This window comes from Dermacentor variabilis, chromosome 7 (assembly GCF_050947875.1).
Source record: "Dermacentor variabilis isolate Ectoservices chromosome 7, ASM5094787v1, whole genome shotgun sequence".
Classification (NCBI taxonomy): Eukaryota; Metazoa; Arthropoda; class Arachnida; order Ixodida; family Ixodidae; genus Dermacentor; species Dermacentor variabilis.
This window is the reverse complement of record NC_134574.1, coordinates 154,290,544-154,310,088: the sequence shown is the minus strand read 5'-3', so window position 1 is coordinate 154,310,088 and position 19,545 is coordinate 154,290,544. Positions and strand designations below refer to the sequence as shown.

Here is a 19,545-nt window from a genome sequence, read left to right as displayed (position 1 = left end):
GGACGCCGGAGCTCTTGACGAGGTCTGGCTTATGTGTGCCGCAGAACCGGGCCCGCGGGCCTATCGGCTGAGCGGGCGCATCACCGCCTTGCGGGCGACGAAACGTGTAACCCGCTCTCCCTCGGGTTTTCCCGAGCACGGTGTCGGAAGTCCGGCCGCGTGCCTCGAATAAAGCGGGCCCGCGAGCGAGCCGTGAGCGTGTCGTGTGCAGAAGAACTTCGAGTGCATGCGCGCGTCGTCTCCTTCGAGGTGTTTAGTCTTCGTTTTTGTTGCAGCACCGGAGACAGTCGCCTCAGTCGTGTCGAAGCACATGTGACTGGTCATAAGATCAACGAGAAACGGCCGTTCTTTGTTGGCAGCGAGCGACATTTCTTTTTCTCGATGATACGGAAGTCCGCATTTTGCGAAGCAAACAGAAGTTAGTGAGAATACTCTGAAAACGGGCGATGTGTAACGTCGTTCTCTCTCTCAAACTATTTGTATCGCCTTTAAGCCATGGAACCTTTCTTTCTTTCTTTCTTTCTTTCTTTCTTTCTTTCTTTCTTTCTTTCTTTCTTTTAGATATATTTGTGGAACAAACATCATTCACCTGTTTTCGTCTTAATATCCTTTTTTTGTTGTTGTGTGCACAAACGTAGTTTGTTGTATAGCTTATTGTTGCACACTTCCGCTCTGGCCAATTCACCTAAGCGACTAATGCTTAAAAAGAACCAACGAAGAAAACCGCAATGTACTGGACGCCGTATGCATGGTTTCAAGATTTTGCTAGGGTGTCGGATATAAATTTAAAGCGTATAAATTCATTGACACCACTTCGCCTCGCCCTGTCTCGAGTCGGTTCAAGTGGCAGTTACTGCTGCTGCAGCCATCTTTCTTTTTACTTCTCGATCTCTTTTTATTTGTTTGCTGAACAGTGTGTGTGTGTGCGTGTGCGTGTGTGTGTGTGTGTGCGTGTGCGTGTGCGTGTGCGTGTGTGTGTGTGTGTGTGTGTGTGTGTGTGTGTGTGTGTGTGTGTGTGTGTGTGTGTGTGTGTGTGTGTGTGTGTACTTTTACTATTTCTGGTGGTGCGTGCGCTTTCGTTCAAAACTGAAGCGAACGTTTGCTCTTCCACAAGTGCTTCAGGGCAAGCCTCGAGGACGTTTCGCATAACACAACCGGCATGAAAATAAAGCCCTAGACGTTTGGCGTGCTTCGCGATTGCGATATTCGTGGAGTCGCTTTCACGTGCCTGCGATTCCGTTAATGCGGTCGCACGCGGTTGCTGGCCTCCAACGCGAGTGGCACATGTTGGTGAACAACTTTTCACGTGTTAGCGCTGCTTAGTAGAAGTGACTACCATGCAAGGAGCGGCTCCACCGATGTTGTCTCGGTTGACCTCGATCTGTGCGCTTATGTAAGGCTTTAGTATCTGCGGCAACGAAAAGTGTGCTGTGCGTAGGGGGTTGGTGGAGGGGAGGGGGAGACAGGGTTGTGTGACACTTCATCTGTTCGCCAGCTCCCACTACAAATATAGGTGCACGCCATCGGCGCAAACCCGAGAGCGAGCTTGAAAATGCAACCGACGTCGCAAAAAAAAAAAGAAAAAAATACGTGTAACCGGTATTAAGCACGTGAAACATGACCCGAGAGCGTATAGAAGCGCAAGTACGAGTTTATTTTGTTTGCGTCGAACTTTTTTTTTTTTTTTTCGGCATCTCACTCGATGCAGATATCAGGTGCGATGTTGCGCAGTCCCCGCGCGTCGGGGCGCGTGTGTCTGGCTTCCCGCTGCCGCAATCGAAATTTACTCGACCTTTTCTTTTTTTCTTTTCTTTCTTTCTTTCATTTTTTTTTTTTTTGCTTTTCTTTAAATGAAGCGTCCCCCAGACGTAAATCGCTTCGCAACATCGTCGACATTTCGTTCAAGCGTCCGGTTTGTCGGACGACGTACAGTTTCCACTGCCACACCGCAACAAAATCGAACCGTGAAATAGCTTTCGGCGAACTTTTGGGGCTTCTCTCCCCCTCTCTCTTTCACCCTCTCCTTCCCTACCTGTTTCCTTCTTTTAAGTATTGGCGCTTTTTTTGGTAGCTTCTCGCATGTACAAACTTCTATCGCTCGGCGATTGAAACGATCGCGCCGACGTTATACGACTACGCGACCAAAATTTCAATTTAGTCGCAGTGGGCCTGCGACGGTCGAGTGCGTGGGTCGCCATTTGCGTCGCAGTGCTTGCGGTGGAAATCTCGCTTTGACGCAAATCGCGCCGTAGGCCTTCGCTCGCGTACGAAAGAAAAAGAAGGAAAGGCAATTTCTTTTTTTGTGTGTGTGTGTTTCGACAAAAAAAAAAAAGTACCCGATGCATGCGCTCGGGAAACCCCGAAACACGTACATCGAGGCATGCAACCGCAGCACGGCGCACAGTTCGTGTGCAGTACATAGAGTTACTGTATATGCTACATACCAATGGTATAGCATATGTACAGCAACTCCAGTGCGATATACCTGCATACGGGGGAGCGTCACAGATTCTTGACCCGCCGTGGTGGCAGTACAGTGGCTTTGGTGTTGCGCCGCTAGAATACGCCCGAGGGGTTTCGGGGTGAAATCCAGGCCGCAGTTCGACGTGTATGGACGAAATGCAAAAAAGAAAAACAAAAAGAAGAAAACCTTCTTGTGCCGGGCAATTGTTTGCACGTAAAAGATCCCCACGTAGTCTCGGAATTAATTCGCCGCCTCCCACCATACGGCGTGCCTCATGATGGTATCGGCTCGCAATATATACCCCAGAAGTTAGTTTACCGGATTCTCGTTCTTCCAGATGTCTGTATATTACTGTGTTATCGACCCTGCTTATGCCGAAGGGCACCACCACAGCACGCTCGAGCAAATCGCGCCACAGAGCGGGAAGATCGCGCGGGGGGGGGGGGGGGGGGTCAACGTACCGGTCGGCGGCAAGGGATCACTGAATTTCTCGCGCGCGAGGATTTGCGCACGAGCCCAGCTGCTCCCACGGTTATGCAGCGGCGAACGAACCGGCAGCCTTTCGCCTGCGCCGGAGAGTGCGCGATGGCGCGCTCGCGGTTGAGAGCGGGCCCGGCCTTGTTTGGGTTTCGCGGTTTCCGCTATGCGGGCTGACGCAGGCCAAGCGGGAAGAGCGGCGTCTTCGACGCAGCTCCCACAGGGCCCAGATTGTCCCGATTCCCAGCTGTAGGAGGACCTCGCAACAAAACGCGTTTGTCGGTTTGTGCAGCCGTCTTCAACTCTTGAGCGTATATTGCGAAGCTGCGCTGGTATACGGTAGCGAGAGAGATGTGGCGAGGTTATTGTACAGGCGGTCACTGACGTAGTTCATGTGCGGCAGTTTTGGTAATTTGGTGAGAAAGTCGGTTAATTATATAGCGCGATTTAAAGCGAAGCTTTCTTTTAGAGGAGGAGGAGGAAAGAGAAAAGCAGAAGGCAGGGAGGTTAACCAGAATAGCGTCCGTTTGGCTACCCTACATCGGGGGAATGGGAAAGGGGAAAACAAAGATGACAGGTAGAGAGAGGGGGGAAGGAAAGAAGGAAATTAGCGGTGAGTTCGCTGACGCGTGTGGTCTAGTCTCTTACAGTTAGCCATAGATGGTAGAGCGACCGTCCCGGAAAGGCGTCGGTTTCGCATTCAATTCCCGTGCCGCAGGACGAAATTGTCTCGAACTGGTAAGCCTTGTGCAAAACCCGTATTGGGTTTCCTTTCTAGCTGCGCGCCAGGTGAATGACGGTTGTTTTTTACCCCCTTTCGTGAACCTTCCCGACTTGCCAGGTGTAATAATATTCCTTCTTTGTTTTTAGCCTTTCATATATGCGTACCAACTAACTCGCCCATTACCGCCGCACGACAGCGAAAAGGGGAGGAGACGGGAACGTGCAGTACAGTCGCAATCAATTTGAAGGTGATCGCTCGAGCGGCGACCAAAACTAGGAGCAGCGCCACGTTACGTCATCACTGTCGGTCGAGAGGGAAACATCAGATAGCTCCCCTCTCTCCCTTTGGTGTTCCCTGAAAAGCTATCACTCCCGTCACCGTTCACGGCATAACCTGCGAATTCATTTCGATTGCGTTATGAGCTTTTGCACAGAGGCGTCGTTGTTAGCCAAGATATGCATGAGGAAGCTACGCACACAGATCATTGCCATGAAAGGGAAACAAACACAAAAATGTGGCGAGTTGGTCTTGGGGGTGATGGTTGCAGCCTGGAAGAGCATAATAGGGGAAGAAGGCAGCGCAATTTTTATCTTCGCAGTTCCGAAATCAGCCGCTATGCTGCTTGGAAGGCTCGCCGGTGGATGCTCGCGCGATCACCTTCAAATTGATCGCGACTGTACATATTCGTGCTCCACCAATCGACGCCACTCCGTCTCTGGAGCGCCAGGCGTATAGCTGCGCCCCGTGCGGAACTCTCGGTTATATATATATATCAGTAGGCTTCAAAGTTGTCACGTGACGCTTGTTCCTCCTAGTCTCGTTCCTTGCTCCGCGTGTCGTCGAGATATCTCCGCGTCCTCCTTTTGTGCGAGCAGCATGCGGATGCCTTGGTTGACCGGCTGGCCCAGACAGCTTTTGCAATTCTTCGGCCCCCGCCGCACCTTACGGCTGCTCCAACGTGCCCGCGTAAATATCTCGCTTGTCCGGGGGAGGGGGCTTGAAGAGACGCGACCTTCGACCTCTCCGAGGCGGCTGCTCCGGCGAGAGCGGGGTATATACGCGGCGAGCAGTACACACACAACGTCTCGCGGACGATGGCTGTCTGGCCCCGGTGTTTACACAGCCTGGCAGTGTGTGCCGGTCTCTATACGTGGTCTAAAGAAGAAACGCGGGTCTGGCAGCAGAGCCTCTCCCTTCGCGTTTACACATGCGCGCTGTGGCTGCACAGCGGTCGTTGACGCGCAGTTCTGTGAGCTACGGGGGAGGGCGGCTGGGTATACTCCTGTTCCGAGTGCGCCGTGTTATAAGGTGCGGTATAACCGCGAGCTCGCGTCACTGGTGGGTCAGATTATCTAAAAAGATGTGCTCGCACCTTTCGGGCTTTGGAAGAGAACTAAGGTATGTACTGAGAAACGTTCGCTGGCCGACTGATTTATGTACTTTCTTGCGGCAACGCCGGAAGCCTGCCGGTCTGTCAATGGTCCCAGAGCTTCTCCGAATGTCCTCGTCACCCGTCGCGGCGGCGGGTGAATAGGGCATCGAGGCACCCTGTACTCCAGCGCACAAGATGACGTTGCAGCACTGCCGGAGGTACGAGGCGTACACAGGCAAATATCCTTGCGCAGCGGTGTGTAGTTCCGTGCGTAACTAATGTCATGACGGCTCGGTCTATCTAATGTCATGGCGGTTCGGTCTATCAACTTGTTGATGCTAGATACTGGCAAGTTCACTGGAACGGAAAGGGAGCGGTAAGGCGCAGATTAAAATAAGGCACGGCATATGGTCATGCTTGCCTTATGAAATAATGCACTGGATTACGAAAAAGAAGCAGAAGGAAATCGCACGCTGAGAAGACTGACAAACATACAGTGCGTCGCAACTTGAGAAATAATATTGAAATGTCCAAGAACTTAGAAGACAAAAAAAAAATAAGATTGAATCGTCGCGACGGTACATAATATAATATTTGGGGTTTTTACGTGCCAAAACCACTTTCTGATTATGAGGCACGCCGTAGTGAAGGACTCCGGAAATTTTGACCACCTGGGGTTCTTTAACGTGCACCTAAATCTAAGCACACGGGTGTTTTCGCATTTCGCCCCCATCGAAATGCGGCCGCCGTGGCCGGGATTCGATCCCGCGACCTCGTGCTCAGCAGCCCAACACCATAGCCACTGAGCAACTACGGCGGGTGTCGCGACGGTACATCACAGTCGCCGTAGGCGTCGAAGTCTCTATAACGAAATTATTTTTGAACAGTTCTGATAGCGTCCACGCAACAATGGTTGCTAGTGTACTGTCAGATGCTCATATGCTGCGGCCTAAAGCTCACGGCACGATGTGAAAACGCGCTCACAACGCAAGCAAAATGTGCGCGGACATGCATGCAGACGCGCAGTCGGTCAGTGCAAGCCCGTGCGATCGCTGCATTTGGGGCTTTATTCTGTTATGCTACATTTGTTTATACAGACAGCCTACTATAAGAACATATTTCACATAGTTTGCTCTCAGAGCTTGCCTACCTTTCACGCAAGAAGCCGGTTCGGGAGACTCCATCGCGGCGACCGCGCGCAGTGGCGTTCACTGTATACGTAGGTGGTGGTGGTGGTGGTGGTGTTGAAGCAGGCGGGGTTAGCCTGGCATACATAGCCGGCAATTGTTCCGCCTGATCCTCCTCCGAGTCGAGATAAGAGGCGTATACGTATTCGGTAAAGAGATAGCGTCTGTAAACGATTCTGTGCTTTCAGTTTGCCCGAGATTATTATATCGACAGTCAAAAACTTCCCTCGTTTTGAGAGCGCCTGCATAAATGTCCAGGAGGGCTGCCGCGTGGTGTTTTTGTTGAGCACCGTAAGCGAAACCTATGAGGAGCGCGCCGCGTGATCCCTCATACTACGCAAGGGAGGCGCTTCCGAAAGATGGCGGCTCCGTAACTCCTCGTCGCCAATAGCTTGCCGAGTTTTGGGGCACCGAGCAAACGTGCACCGACATCGCATTGTTCTCGATGGCGCCGGCGGCCGCCGTGTGACGCCGGGCGGCGCCGACGCCGAAAATCCGCCAGTACTCCTTCGTTGTGGTTGAGCATTGAGGCGCGGACCGTCAGAAAAGCGGGGGATCGCATGGTGTTGTTAAAATTCTGGCCTATTGTACGTAATAGCGCCCTCCATGGGATTCCCACAGTGGCACGGTCCTCGTTAGGAAACGCTCGCGAACGGTGTTCCCCGATTTCCCTGTAAGTAATATTGCATACGTAAACACATTATTGCGCGCACTGTCTGACCTGGAAGGCCGTGCTAAGCGCATTGAGGGGGAACCAACGTGCACGCGACGCGGCATTGAAGTGCACGCAGCGGCACCAGCTGGCCTTCGAACGCCGCATGGCTTCATCAGGGCGGCGATCGAAGGACGGTATTTGTTGACGGCGTGGACGACGACGGCTGACGACGGTGTCGGCTGACCGCGGCGTGGGAAGCGGCGGCGCGGCCGCAATTCGCAGTGGCGGCGAGGCTCGGACGGTGTCGGGACGGCGGGCAGCTGCGAACGTGCGTTTCCACGCTCGACGCCCGCCTTGCTCGCGTGCTGCTCTCTCCCGGACTACCCGTACGTCACGCGCTGCAGCAGGGCATGGCTGTGCACCGCCAAGGCGGCGTATACTTTCGTTATTTGTCCTGTGTCGGCCGCCCTGTTTTTTTTTTTTTTTAAATTTCGGAAACCACCGATTCGCCCAATCTGGCGTTCTTCTACGGCACGTTAGAATTTGACGTGGGACTGCATAGTTACGCGTATAGTTGAACTTCTGGCCTCCGAGATCGATGGGAACACCCCTTCCGAGATTGGGCGGGGTGCGCGCCACCTTATCTCTGTGGCTATGTTTACATTGTACAGTTCCGTGCAAAAAAAGAATAAAAGAAAGCTGCTAGAGCAAACTCTGGCACTAGTGTCAACGAGAGCCGTTAGTGGATCAGCCAGCCGGAGAATGATGACGGGTATAGATTTAAATTTCGTCGTTCTGGCTTCAAACGGATTTGTGTGGCTTCGCAAACTGATGATTTATTACAACGTATTGCGTTACAAACGCATCAGTTGGCATCGATCCGGCTTGAGTGCGGTTAGTTATTGCCTCGCTCCGCTTTGAAAACTAAAATTCCTTGGAAATTTATAGGGAGATAAAGCGTGTCTGACATGCTGTGCGTCCAAATCCACGACCCAGCGAACGTTTTCGCTAAGCAGCAGAAGTGGATCTCGAAGACTATGCTTTTTGTGTAGACTGCGTACGCCGGAAGTGATTGCGGAGCCGGAAACACGTCACGGCCGCCACGTTTTTAGACGTCACCCACACGCGCAGTCACGCTTAAGAACGAGCGCCTGAATCTACAAGCACGACGATCGGAAGAAGAAATCCTCGTCCATACACCACCCATCATTCCCGTGGAAGCCGAACGATCTCGGCGCCAGACTTTTCTCTATAGCAGTTTTAGTATGGGAAACACTATATGGGGTGCGGCGTGTGGGGTTGGGGGGGGGGGGGGGCGTGAGAGCCTTTCTCGAGGCACGTTCGAACGAAAGTGCGGCGCGTGCTCGTCGTGCGCCACGCCGCGTTGCGCTCGGCCCGATCTCTCTCGGCGGCCGATCACGCTCTGTGCCTGATCGGATCGCCCCCCCCCCCCCCTCGCTGCACTTTACGGCGGCCCGCCCCTCGCTCTCTCACTCGCAATTCCGGGGCGTTTGCATACACAGGTCCGGCCGAACGGGACGATTCTCGTACGGGAAATTCGCCCGTCGTGAGCGCGATGTAGTGGGTCGGGTTGAGCGGGCGAGCGGGCGAGCGAGCGTGCGTGCGTGCGTGTGTGTGTGCGGACCGGCCGAGCCGGACCCGCTTGGCTCGGCGCGACCCGCCTGATGACCCATCGCGACCCGCTTCCAAGAGCTGCCAGCCAAGCGTTGCGCAGTTAGCCGCGAAACACCGGGGCGCCCGCCGAATTCGGAAAGCTTTCGTAAGTGTTGTTTGCCATTGGTAGGCGGCATTCGTTGATCATATGATCGGCATCACGATTGGCTATAGCACCCGCTCTTACGAACAGTTCTGGCGCACAAGAACTATCAATCTTTGAGTGGGTGGTGTTCAATTCCACGCGCCAGCGACCCGTCGCCCCCTTGAGTAAGAGAAACAAAATCTCTCTTGCCGGCTCCACACGGTGGAAGTGACTGCGCGGAGCCGAAATGGGGCTAGCGTGTTTACGTTTATCTCGAAAACGTGTTGGCTTGAAAGCAGAACACAAACAACAAAGACAGACAGACCCCACAGACACGCGTTTCGTCCTGCATACATGCGTGTCTGTCTCTGTTATGTTCGTGGCATGGTTTCGAGTTAACGCGTTCTCAAAATTAACCCTTCGAATACTTCAGCGCAAGCTGCTTAAACGCCAGACGTGGGAACGCGCGTCGTTGGTTGTCGGCGTTGTTCGCCCTCTGGGGCGGAGGACGTTCGACCGGCGCTGCTTTCGCGGCTTCTGACCCAGCCGCCAAGAGTCACCGCCGCCAACTTGTCTCTCGCGATGCCGCAGATCTCGCTTCGGCGCACCTGCAGCAGCGCCGCGGCTGGAGATCGTCGCCACATGTGTCAGCAGCGCGTCGTCGTCGTCTCGGCTTGTACGTGCCCCCGTCACAGCTGTTTGCGCCGACGGAGTGAGCGCAGTGCCATCATTAGAGCGTCACCCCTGCGGTGACACGACGGCCTGCTGCGGGGGCCCTCGCTTGACAGCGCGAAACCCGAGAACAACCTCCCGCCTCTCCCGTTTTTTTTTTCTTTCTTCGTAATGCTTCGGCGTTACGAGCGTCAAAGGGGAAAAACAAGTGTATGTGGGGAGTGTGGGAAGCCGCCGGTCGAGTGATTCTCTTGAAGAGCACTTTAAAATAGTGTGAACACCGTTTACATCAGAAATCCGGGACCTCAAAGACGTGCATGCGACGTAATGCTGGCGCATGCACGTCTTCCGCGTTAATGCCTCTGATCTCTCTCTCACTCTCTCTCTCTCTCTCACTCACTTTCGAGCGTCAGAAAGGCGACGCATGAGGAGACTCATGATGCGGGACGACCACTCAGAGAGCGCGAGGTGATTTCATTTATTTATTCTCCGAGTTACACATTACAGAGAGAGGAGCGTGTAGTTGAAGAACGTCTAGTCACACGAAGCGGATGGAAACTGCCGTCTTGAAGTTATTGGCATCGATGATGGAGGCGATGTCGTGGAGGAGGGGTCACAGTCCGTGCTTGTGACCAGAACTTGGCTGGTGTCATCCTGCGAACTCGTTCCTATAGTGAACGACATGCCTTGCGAACTCGCCGTCTGCGCAATTCAATTGCAATAGGCGCCGGAAAAAAAAAAGAGTGGGAGAATAAACCGGAAAGAATGGTTTAAAACTTGATTAGATTGCTTTTGTTAATTTGTCGATCCCCCGTGCAACTATAGAAACCATGTTGTATAGAAAAAAAAAATGGTGTAATACTTTAATGAACTTGAACAAGTACTGCCACGAGGCGGCGGACTCTCAAGTACACTACGCGATGATCGCGCTGCTTGCTGCCTTGCTGTATGCTGCCTTTAACACTGGCCAAGCGGCATGTGGAGCAGCATTCACTGTAAACTCATTTGCACCCTTAAAAAAAAAAAGGAAAGAAAGAAATAAGTGTGCAAGTTGGTTCATAACTCACACCCTTGCACCCTTTGTAAGTGAATAAGGGCGTAACTCGGTTCATGACTCACGCCCTTTTTAAGTGAATCAGGGTGTAAATCGGGATATGACACTTGCACCCGTACAGTGTTTGACGCTGCGAATGATTTGCGCTGAGGTTCTGCGCAGCGCGAATATTGGTCAGACAGAAAGAAAAAACGTACAACTCCAATAAGAAGGCCAGTCACGTTGTAAACGTGCGCGTGAGTAGTTTGAGCGATGTGATTGATTTCTATATAGTTATCTTGTTGCTAATGGTTACGGCGAAGGTTATTGTGTAAACGAGAGGTACAGTGTGGCTCAAACGATGAAAGACAGTCACGCATCAGGGAAGAAACCGGGGCGAACCTGTACCGGCCACGGGTCATTGATAATGGCGTTCTGGTGCTGAGCGCGAAGTCGCCGGGTGCGATTCCCGTGCGAGTCGACTGGACTTCGCTGTGGGTGAAGTAGAAAAACAAACGCGCACGCACGCTCGTCTACTTATGGCGTTTTTCACTGGTCGATCTGGAGCAGCCGCCTGAATCCTCGAGCGAGCGCTCGGCTTTCACCAATCCGAGTCTGCCAGTGGAGCGCACGAACGCTCCGCGGGAGATCACACAGGAAGTCTGCGTGCACGTGACACAAACCGGTTCCGCAAACTATGCCCAACACAATGTTGTGCGTACCGACCGGGCATGGACCGGGTACCGATTTCGCTTGAAGACGGAAGTGACGGCATGTGACGCGTTCTATTTCCGCCCGAATCCGCGTCTCGGCGGCGGAGCAAGTGAGAGCGATCCGGCGCGGAGCGAGTTGATCCGAAACGACCAGTGGAACGCGCGAACCCGCTCCAGATCGACCAGTGAAATGCGGATTCGTTGCCGCGGAGCAAAAAATCCTGATCCGAATCGACCAGTGAAAAACGCCATTAGATTTACGTGTCCGTTGAAGAACCTCAGGTTTTCTAAATAGGAACATTGGGTGGTGAAATAGCTCTAGCGTTGCTTTACGGTTGACCGCGTGAATCAATGAAACCCGGCGTGGACTTCAAAATTTGATGTTCTTAGAACTACAGAGAGCTGAGCTAGTTGTAGCAGTAGTAGCAAGTAGTAGCTAGTTGTAGCAGTAGTAGCAAAAGAAGAGTAGTGGCTATTCCGTATATATTCAGTGTCGCACAGGCTTAAAAAAGTTGCAAGTAGATATGATGTTAATGTTGCTTTCACTGCTCCCAAAAAGCTAGGTAAGATATGTGCTGCCGTACAGAATAAAAAGGAGCTGGTAAAAGGCAAAAAAACGAACAGATATTTGTCCAGTGAAGCACAATAAGAACAACAGTTTTACTGACTGTCGTATGGGCGTGGTGTATAAAATTCCCCTTAGCTGTGGCCAGTTCTACGTAGCGCAAACGGGACGGTGTATCAATCAAAGGCTAATGGAACATAAAAGGTCGTTAACCGGTGGGTCGCCTTCTAATCTTTCGCTACATTGCCGAGATTGTAACTGCACGCCAGAGTTACATGAATGCGCGATATTGTACAGGCATAAGAATGAAGATACGCGTCTTATGGTAGAGGCATGGCATATCTTTAATGGTGGAAGTGCGTGCGTGAGTCAGCCTTCGATTACTTTACATAACGAAGAGATTAAGTGTCTTAACAGTTATCTCTCACGTAGACCGGCACGTGTACCCGACTGACACGTGGTGTTACCATTCCTGAGCATGCGCAGATGAGCTTTGTGTCTTCTTTTTTCGCTTCAGTGCTCCCTTCAGGTTGATAGTCGGCGTTCGTGTTGTCCACTTCTCTACTCTTGTGTCCTGTCTGCACGCCTCACTTCTTTTTTGCATAATGATGTTCTTTTCATCCCGTTCTTTCTCTTCGTTATTTTTCTTTTATTTTTGTATGTACTGCATTTGTTCACCGTTCTATAGCCTTGTTCGCGCTGACGTCTTTCGTGGAGAACCAATTAACCTGGCCGCGAGATTGTTCCGCGGATATCGAACCAATCTCCGTGTAGTTAGTTATGCGCGCGAGCAGATTGCCGCGGCGTATACGAGAGAATATCGCCAGAATCCATCCACACGTCTTGACCCGAGCGGTCTCTGTTGAAGGATTCCCCATACACAGCCGCACCTCATTTCGCTCTTATCCGCCCCCCCCTCCCTACTCCCCCGCAAGAACAGTGTTCATTTATGGCGGGCTCTCGGTATCGCTGCTCTCAGCGGGCGGTTCCATTCGGCTGCATTTGTTCCTCCCTGTGCATGGAAAAAAAAAAAAAGAGCGCGGCGGGACAGGGCTGCGGGTTAATGGGGTCGCATTGAGACACGCGCTCCGTAATTGTCCCTGTTTTTGTTCCCCGCGAACTCTCCAAGTTTCCCACTTTATATTTTTTCTTCTCTCTCTCTCTCCCTCTTCCCTTCTCCTCGGTCTTTCCCGAGAGCATTCCTGGCGCGCGCGCGCGCGCGCGCCAAGTGTGTCCCGATCGAATGCAAGCCCGCGCCGCTATCGCAAATTAACGCTGAATGGCTCCCAGAACAAAGGATCGCTCTTCAAGAGGGAGCGCCGATCAGTCCATTCCTTCTGCGATTTTCATGCTTCTTTTGCCCCTCTTTTCGTCTCTGGTTCGGTCGCGAATCGCTCACAAGGATGGCGTTGTTCGAGCACGTTTCGAAGAGGAAGGGGGGGGAGGGTGTTAGGGAGGGGGGTGCACACTTCTATGCGCCCAAAAGTGTACACGCGTCTGCGGCGCCTCTGCTGAAATGGTGGATCTGGTGGATAGACAGGGATGGTGCCCCCGTTGCCCCGTGCCATCTTTTTTCTTTCGCAATTCTTTCTGTTCTTTTTCGGTGGTGGCATGCGCGGGGTCGTCGTTTGAAAAGGGAAGCGTCCCGCATGAGCTGCCGCTGGCGCGGAAACACCTGGCAACGCTGTGCAGCGTGAGCGCTGTGAATAGCCGTCGCCGTGTATAGCTTGGGCGAAGCAGCCACGCTGTCCATTTGAATCTCATTCCTCTCTCTCTGTAGGGGAAGGAAGGAGGGGAGGGGTGCGAAGCTCTGCACGTGCTACGAGCTCCGTTTAGCCCAACGTTTTAGCCCCCTGCAGCCACGTCCCCCCTCGACCATTCCTCGCGCCGTGTGGTGTGTGGTGCACATAATGGAGCCGCCGTTCGCCCGGGGTCGCTTCAGGGCGTCGCCGCGAGATCGGAGAGGCCGCCGGCGCATTGTAGAGATGAGAGGCTCGAGAGAGGAATGTCATTGTGAACACACGCCCACGTTCGGCACACGCTCTCATCTCTTCCGTAGCGGGAGGCGCGATTGTTCGCACGCGTCCTTTCCCGCATCGCAGCTGTGCGACACGGCGGAGTGCTACCGCTGACGAACGCCATGCGCGTGTGCGCGGGATCTTGTCGTGATTGCACCGAGGAGTCGATGGAGCGTGCCTGATTAGCGAAGTGTTGCTTTCCGAGCGTGCTTCTTCGTATGGCCTATAAAACGATCTGACACTGGAATGGCGCTTCTGTTGGGCCGGGGCCACCGACTTACTCTTCCGAAACTTCGCGGTTCGGTTTTTTGCTATATTTAGCATCCCACTACTATGATATACCGATGAAAAAAAATAATAAAAGCTCGACACACCCTTTGCGGTGTATTTCGGGCTGTTCTCGAAGTGATCTAAGATGCGCCTTCTGAGAGATTGTAAAAGTTTTCTCGAGAGTCCGAAGGAAACCTTGAAGCCAGTGATGAAGCAGTGTATTTATGTGGGACAGCCGCATGAAGGCTGCTTCCGCATGGTTGCAGTGAATACGATGAGAAGGAGTGGCTTACAAAGCGACGCGGGCACAGTTACGTTTTATGAAAGCGACTGGCCTCAGTGAGCGATTATAGGCGCGAAGTTATGGACATCCACACGTATTCACACCGATAGTACCTTCTTCCCTCCCTCCCTCTCCTTTCTTTTCTTCCCTTAAACCCCTTCCCCTGTGTAGGGTAGCAAACCGTACGTGCGTCTTGTTGACCTACCTACCTTTCCTTCCCACCTCCTCCTCCTCCTCCTCCTCCTCCTCCTCCTCCTCCATGAGAAGACTAAGTGTAAATACAGCTCAGGTAAATATAGTTGCACGCAAAATGATTGCTTGAAGATGCGCCTTCCTCGTATATACGCGCGAAAGAACACTACCATGGCCGGAACGTCGACAATCCCACTTTGGCTCCTCGCGATGGAACATCGTGTGTACGTATGTATGTTCACATCGCGCGTGATTTGTGTTGTCTACGGCGCCAAGGTGCGCATATACGCTGCCGAGAGCATCAAGACCACGTGAGTGCCAGCTCGCAGCTGCCAGCCAGCATGGCAGTCTCTCAGGTATCACGCCGGTGTTGTATTACGCGGGCCCAGACACTGGAGTATGCTGGAAGCAAAGCAGTGTGTGTCTGGGTTCCGTTGAGACTGCCTCGTCTCGGCCCTTCCCTCCGAGCAATAAATACAATGCGCTCTCGACACCTTAGCAGTGCTTTTTTTTTTTTCGATACAAGCATCGAATTTGTGAAGCTGTACGATTAGCCATGCGAAATAATTTGCTTGTTGTAATATTTCGTCCGCGTCACACCTATCTAGCATATGGGCAGTGACAGGTAATCATTAAAGATAACGCCGGTGGGGTGGTAGGTGCACTGTAAAATAATTTACACCCTTAAAAGGGAACAAAGGTGTAAATCTCTTTGTAACTCGCACCGGTGCACAACCGGTACGGGTGTGAGAAATATAGACCGATTTGCGCCCTTATTTTCTTTTAAAGGTGTAAATTATTTCAGAATGTGGTGCGGCCTCTCGGAAACATTTGCATTAATCAGCGCTCTGGCTCCGGCTGTACTGTCCCGCAAGAATGATCGATTGCGGCGAGTACAACTGAACGACGCTCTGAGTTGGACAGAATCCAAACGTTTAAGCGATTGAAGATAACGGTTTATGTTATTGGACGGTAAAATAAATAAGTATAAAGGGATTAGTTAATTACTTAGTTAATTAATTAGTTAATTAATCATTGATTCGTGCTTAAAAGGGCACCGCAACAAGCTTAAATGTGGTGCTACTCGTCGCCAGTGGCGTAGCTAGGTCGTCTGGCACCCGGGGGTCATCTGTCACCTCCCCGCCCTCCCCCCCCCCCCCCGGGTGTAGTCGAGGAAGGCGAGGATATCGACGATTTTCGGGTGTCTTCAGACCTATATGGCAACCCCTCCCCCCCCCCCCCCCCTCCGTTGCTATGCCACTGCTCGTCGCGCATTGAAGACCATGTATACGTCAGAGGAATGCGCTCCTATCCCGCTTCCTTTGCTCGTCCGTGGGACGCCTTCGCCGTCGTTGCGACCGCGTCGTTCGCTGCGGGCTCGATTTACGGCGCTTGCGTCGGCATGGCGAAATCGGAATCCGTGCTTCCTCCGCCCGGCACGCATGCGGGCATTTTGGGAGTCTGATTGCGCGGCGTGTGTGACCCTTCCTATTTACGGCATCGTTCACAGCCGGTTCGTCGTTTCGGGTCGAAACATATATGCTGCTTTCTTCGTGCCTATATATATGGCGCCTATATATATTTAGCATACCACTACTATCTTGCGACGCTGCCTCGTATGGGCCCCATTTCACGCTTCGCGTTCATACACAGGCTGCCTGTCGGCTGACCTTGCGCGTTGTGCGGTTTTTTAGCTTGTCCGTAAACTTCCTACAATAGCGTTTACGGGATTGCCCTGGCCACCGCAGCCGTGGACGTACGCCCGCGTATGCAAAGCTGGCAGTGACGACTTGTGACGCTTTATCCAACTGGGTACAATGCGTTTGAGATACGTTATTTCCATTGCGTGACTGCTCTCGTAGAAAGAAAAATCATAAATTGATTACATGTTAGCGATTGTGCCGCTATACCAACGCTTTACACCGGCATTTTAAGTAGAATGTTGTTGGTGTTACCATTAGCCATATGTATCTGTCTTTTGGTTAAACGGAACTTTTTGTTGGGCTAGTTGGTGCATGTTACTCAAGTACTAAAGCGCCAAACAGACGACACAAGAAGAGAGACGGACAAGCGCTCGTCCGTGTCTCTTATGTTTGTTTGGCGCTTTAGTACTTCTGCTTAAACGTTGCTTGACTAGGTAGCGCCATCAGCGTTGTTGCTGCTCTATAGACCTCTCCGATAACGCGATATGTATTGCAGGAAATGGGAAAGATGTTTAAGGGCAAGCTGAAACTTTTGTTGCCGTGGAGCAGCGCGTAATATGATGATTTGCCCTTAGTAGGAAGTTCCAGCAATTCCCGAGAAGGAAAGCAACGAAAGCGGTCGCTCGAATAAAGGAATTATGCGGCCGAAGGCGTTGCGTTTGTTTCGGTGAGGGCATTTTAAGTACCCGCTTACTGTTTCTCGTCGCAATTCCGCAGCGAACAGAGCCGCTAACGAGCGCATCTGTAGCACGTAGTACAGGTGGCAGTATACTATATAAGCCGACAGGATTAATATGAAAGCTATCCTTTGTGCGAGCTATTCGGCGATCGAGACAGCAGCGGCCGCGGCCGTAGCCCACACGGTCAGCCAAGTTCGCAAGCAAAGCGCGCACGTTGCGGAAACGCACCGTTTCTCGCCATCTACATGCGCAGTCGCCTCGAAGCGAGTGATTATTCTTTTTTCCTCGTCTCCGCGGTCTTCCTGGGCCGTGTTGTGACGGAGCGCTGCCGCCGGTCAAGCGCCCCTCTCTCACTGTCTCGTTCGTCGCCGCAGTTTTCCGCCAGGGTCCCGCGGGAACCGCCGCCACTTTCCAGTTTGACCGATGACTTCACCGTTGGCGACGCGTCCCCCTCGCATTTCGCTTTTCTTTCCTTACGTCTGGTTATTTCTGCGTCCGCGTGTGTTTTGCGCGCGTTCCTTCCTTATCCTTCCGCACGAGCGTCCGGCGTGCGGCTCGCGCTTGCCTCCGTATCGCCCGCGCGCTCTTGGCGTTCTCTCGTGGACGGCTTGAGAGAGAGAGAGAGAGAGATGTAAGTGGTAGAGAAGGAAATTGAGGAGACAAAGGCGGAAGAAGAAGAAGAAGAAAAAAACAGGAAAAATGACAGCGAAAGGGGGACCGTGGCCACGCAGCAGCAGAAGCTCGCAGCTGACGCCGCAGACCCGCCGTCGCTGTGCGCGTGAAAAGATAAATCTTGCGCCGGGGGGTGGGGGGGCCAACCTAAACGGTCCTTCGCGAAGGACGAGCGATGGGCTCGCCGCGGCCGCGAGTCCGAGGAGCGTCTTCCTCCGTGGGACACGCATAGTCGTGAAACAAAAAAGGGGGCCTCTCTCGCGACGAACAGTGCGCGGGGGCCGCATTCTAAAGCGAAAAAAAAAATAAATATAAAGGATCGCCGCGAAATATGATAAAGGCCGCGCGAAGGAAATCGCCGGTGGTGGGGCTGGCCGACGGCGCGATGCGATGGCGGCGAACGAGAAAGCAAGTGAGACGGCAGCGGGCTTCTCGGTCGTCGTCGTCGTCGCGCGTTATCGTTGGCATTATGTAGAAGAGTCCGCTGCTGCTGCTGCTGCCGTCGCAGCCGCGCATGGAAGGGAGGCGCTGTGACGGCGGTTTGTAGCTGGCGCTCGCCGGTCCTCCGGTTTCAAACCTCGCGAGGCCCTGCGGCCCACTGAATAATGTATCGGCCTCGATTTATGGCGCCCCTGCGGCTCCAGGTTCATTTTTTGTTTCTTCGTCTTTTTTCTTCTCCTTCCTTAGGCTTCGCCGCAAGGCGTCCGGGCCGTTCCTTGGCGCTTCGTAGCTCACCACATTAGAAGCCGCTTTCGGTGCGCTGCGCGTGCGAGCCAAGTATCCGGGGGGTCTATACCGATTAACATCGTGCGCGCAGGCGTCGTCGTCATAGACCTCCGATTTTCCTCTCCCGGAAGGAGAAATTGTCGTCCACCCGACGGTAGTTGAAGCTGCAAAGGGATGCCCGCGTGGTCTTTTCTGTTTTTTTTTTCTTCCCCTTTGTAGCTTCGGCTACTGTTGGATGGATGACGACTTCCCCCCTCCCTTTCACGAGTCTTCTCCCGCCTTGCGGACTTCCGCGGAAACTGATTTGCAATTTTACTCTGCCTGCCCAGCTCGCGCACACAGTGTACTTGCGAATTTCCTCACCACCGTCGGATTTCTGTCTTGCGCTTCCCACTGGTGCCCTTGTCGCTTGACATTCTTCAGAGTAGCTTGGGAAGGTTAACGTGCTCGGCTTGTTGTTCGATGGTCACGCAATGTCAGTGTCCGGGTGCGACAGTTCTGCTCCTCGGAAATGCCGGAACCCGGGGGTTGGATGCCGAGGGGGGGGGGGGTTAGGCTAGGGCCCTGGGCCCCCTGCGAGGCATGCCAGCTGACAGTAGTGAGCGTGCTGCTAGAACCCCTCCCCCTATTTTCTCCGTACTTTGATAAGGGCCCTCCCCCTATAGGGCTACCTCGAACCCCCTTGCTCCTCAGGCCGCTCACGTGCGACGAGCACGTACTTGGTAGCGCCGGAAAACTGCTTCTCAACTTGCACTTAACGGAACAAATATTGGCCGCACAGCGAGATGGTGACCAGAAACGACCTGAAGTGCAACGAAGATGCATTGGCCTCAACCAACGGAGTTCGTTCGCCGATTTGTGATCGAGCAGTTTGCGGCGACTGTGGTTCTCCTTCCGAATCCTTTAGGTTAGCTTCTCCTCACTACTGTCATGCTCAGCCCGGAGCACTACAAATAGTTTTAATTGACGTCATCGTGGCCGCCGTGTTTATGTTCAAGCACGTTGGAAAGCTGCGTCCGTGATCACGTGAAAGCTATCTGTAGCGAAAGCGCAATTCCCAGCTCACAATCTCGTGCTCAACCAACGCCTCCTAGACGTCTAGCACAAGGCCGGTGTGAACTTCGATTCATGGCGTCATATGCTACCCTGCCCGACTGCGGTAGAATCTGACGAGGATGGTTCCGATCAAGCGGCAGTTATCTGGAGTGCCGATGCGCGTTCCAGGGCCGCATGCTATACGAGCCTCGATCATATCTCTCGCTTACTTCTGTTAGCCGCACCCGCCTACGCTCCAACCCCGGTCAAATAACGCCGTACGCAACCGCATCTACGGTACAGCGCAACGCGCAGCAATTGAGAGGTTCCCGGGATCGTCGTGTT

The 19,545-nt window shown here is 53.0% G+C and overlaps 1 protein-coding gene across 1 annotated transcript in view; it reads left to right on the top strand.

The window, feature by feature from the left end:
- The window catches only part of Trim9 (E3 ubiquitin-protein ligase Trim9), a 259,700-nt gene that overhangs the window by 66,329 nt on the left and 173,826 nt on the right, over positions 1-19,545 (top strand). The gene's annotated exons all lie outside the window — the stretch shown is intronic.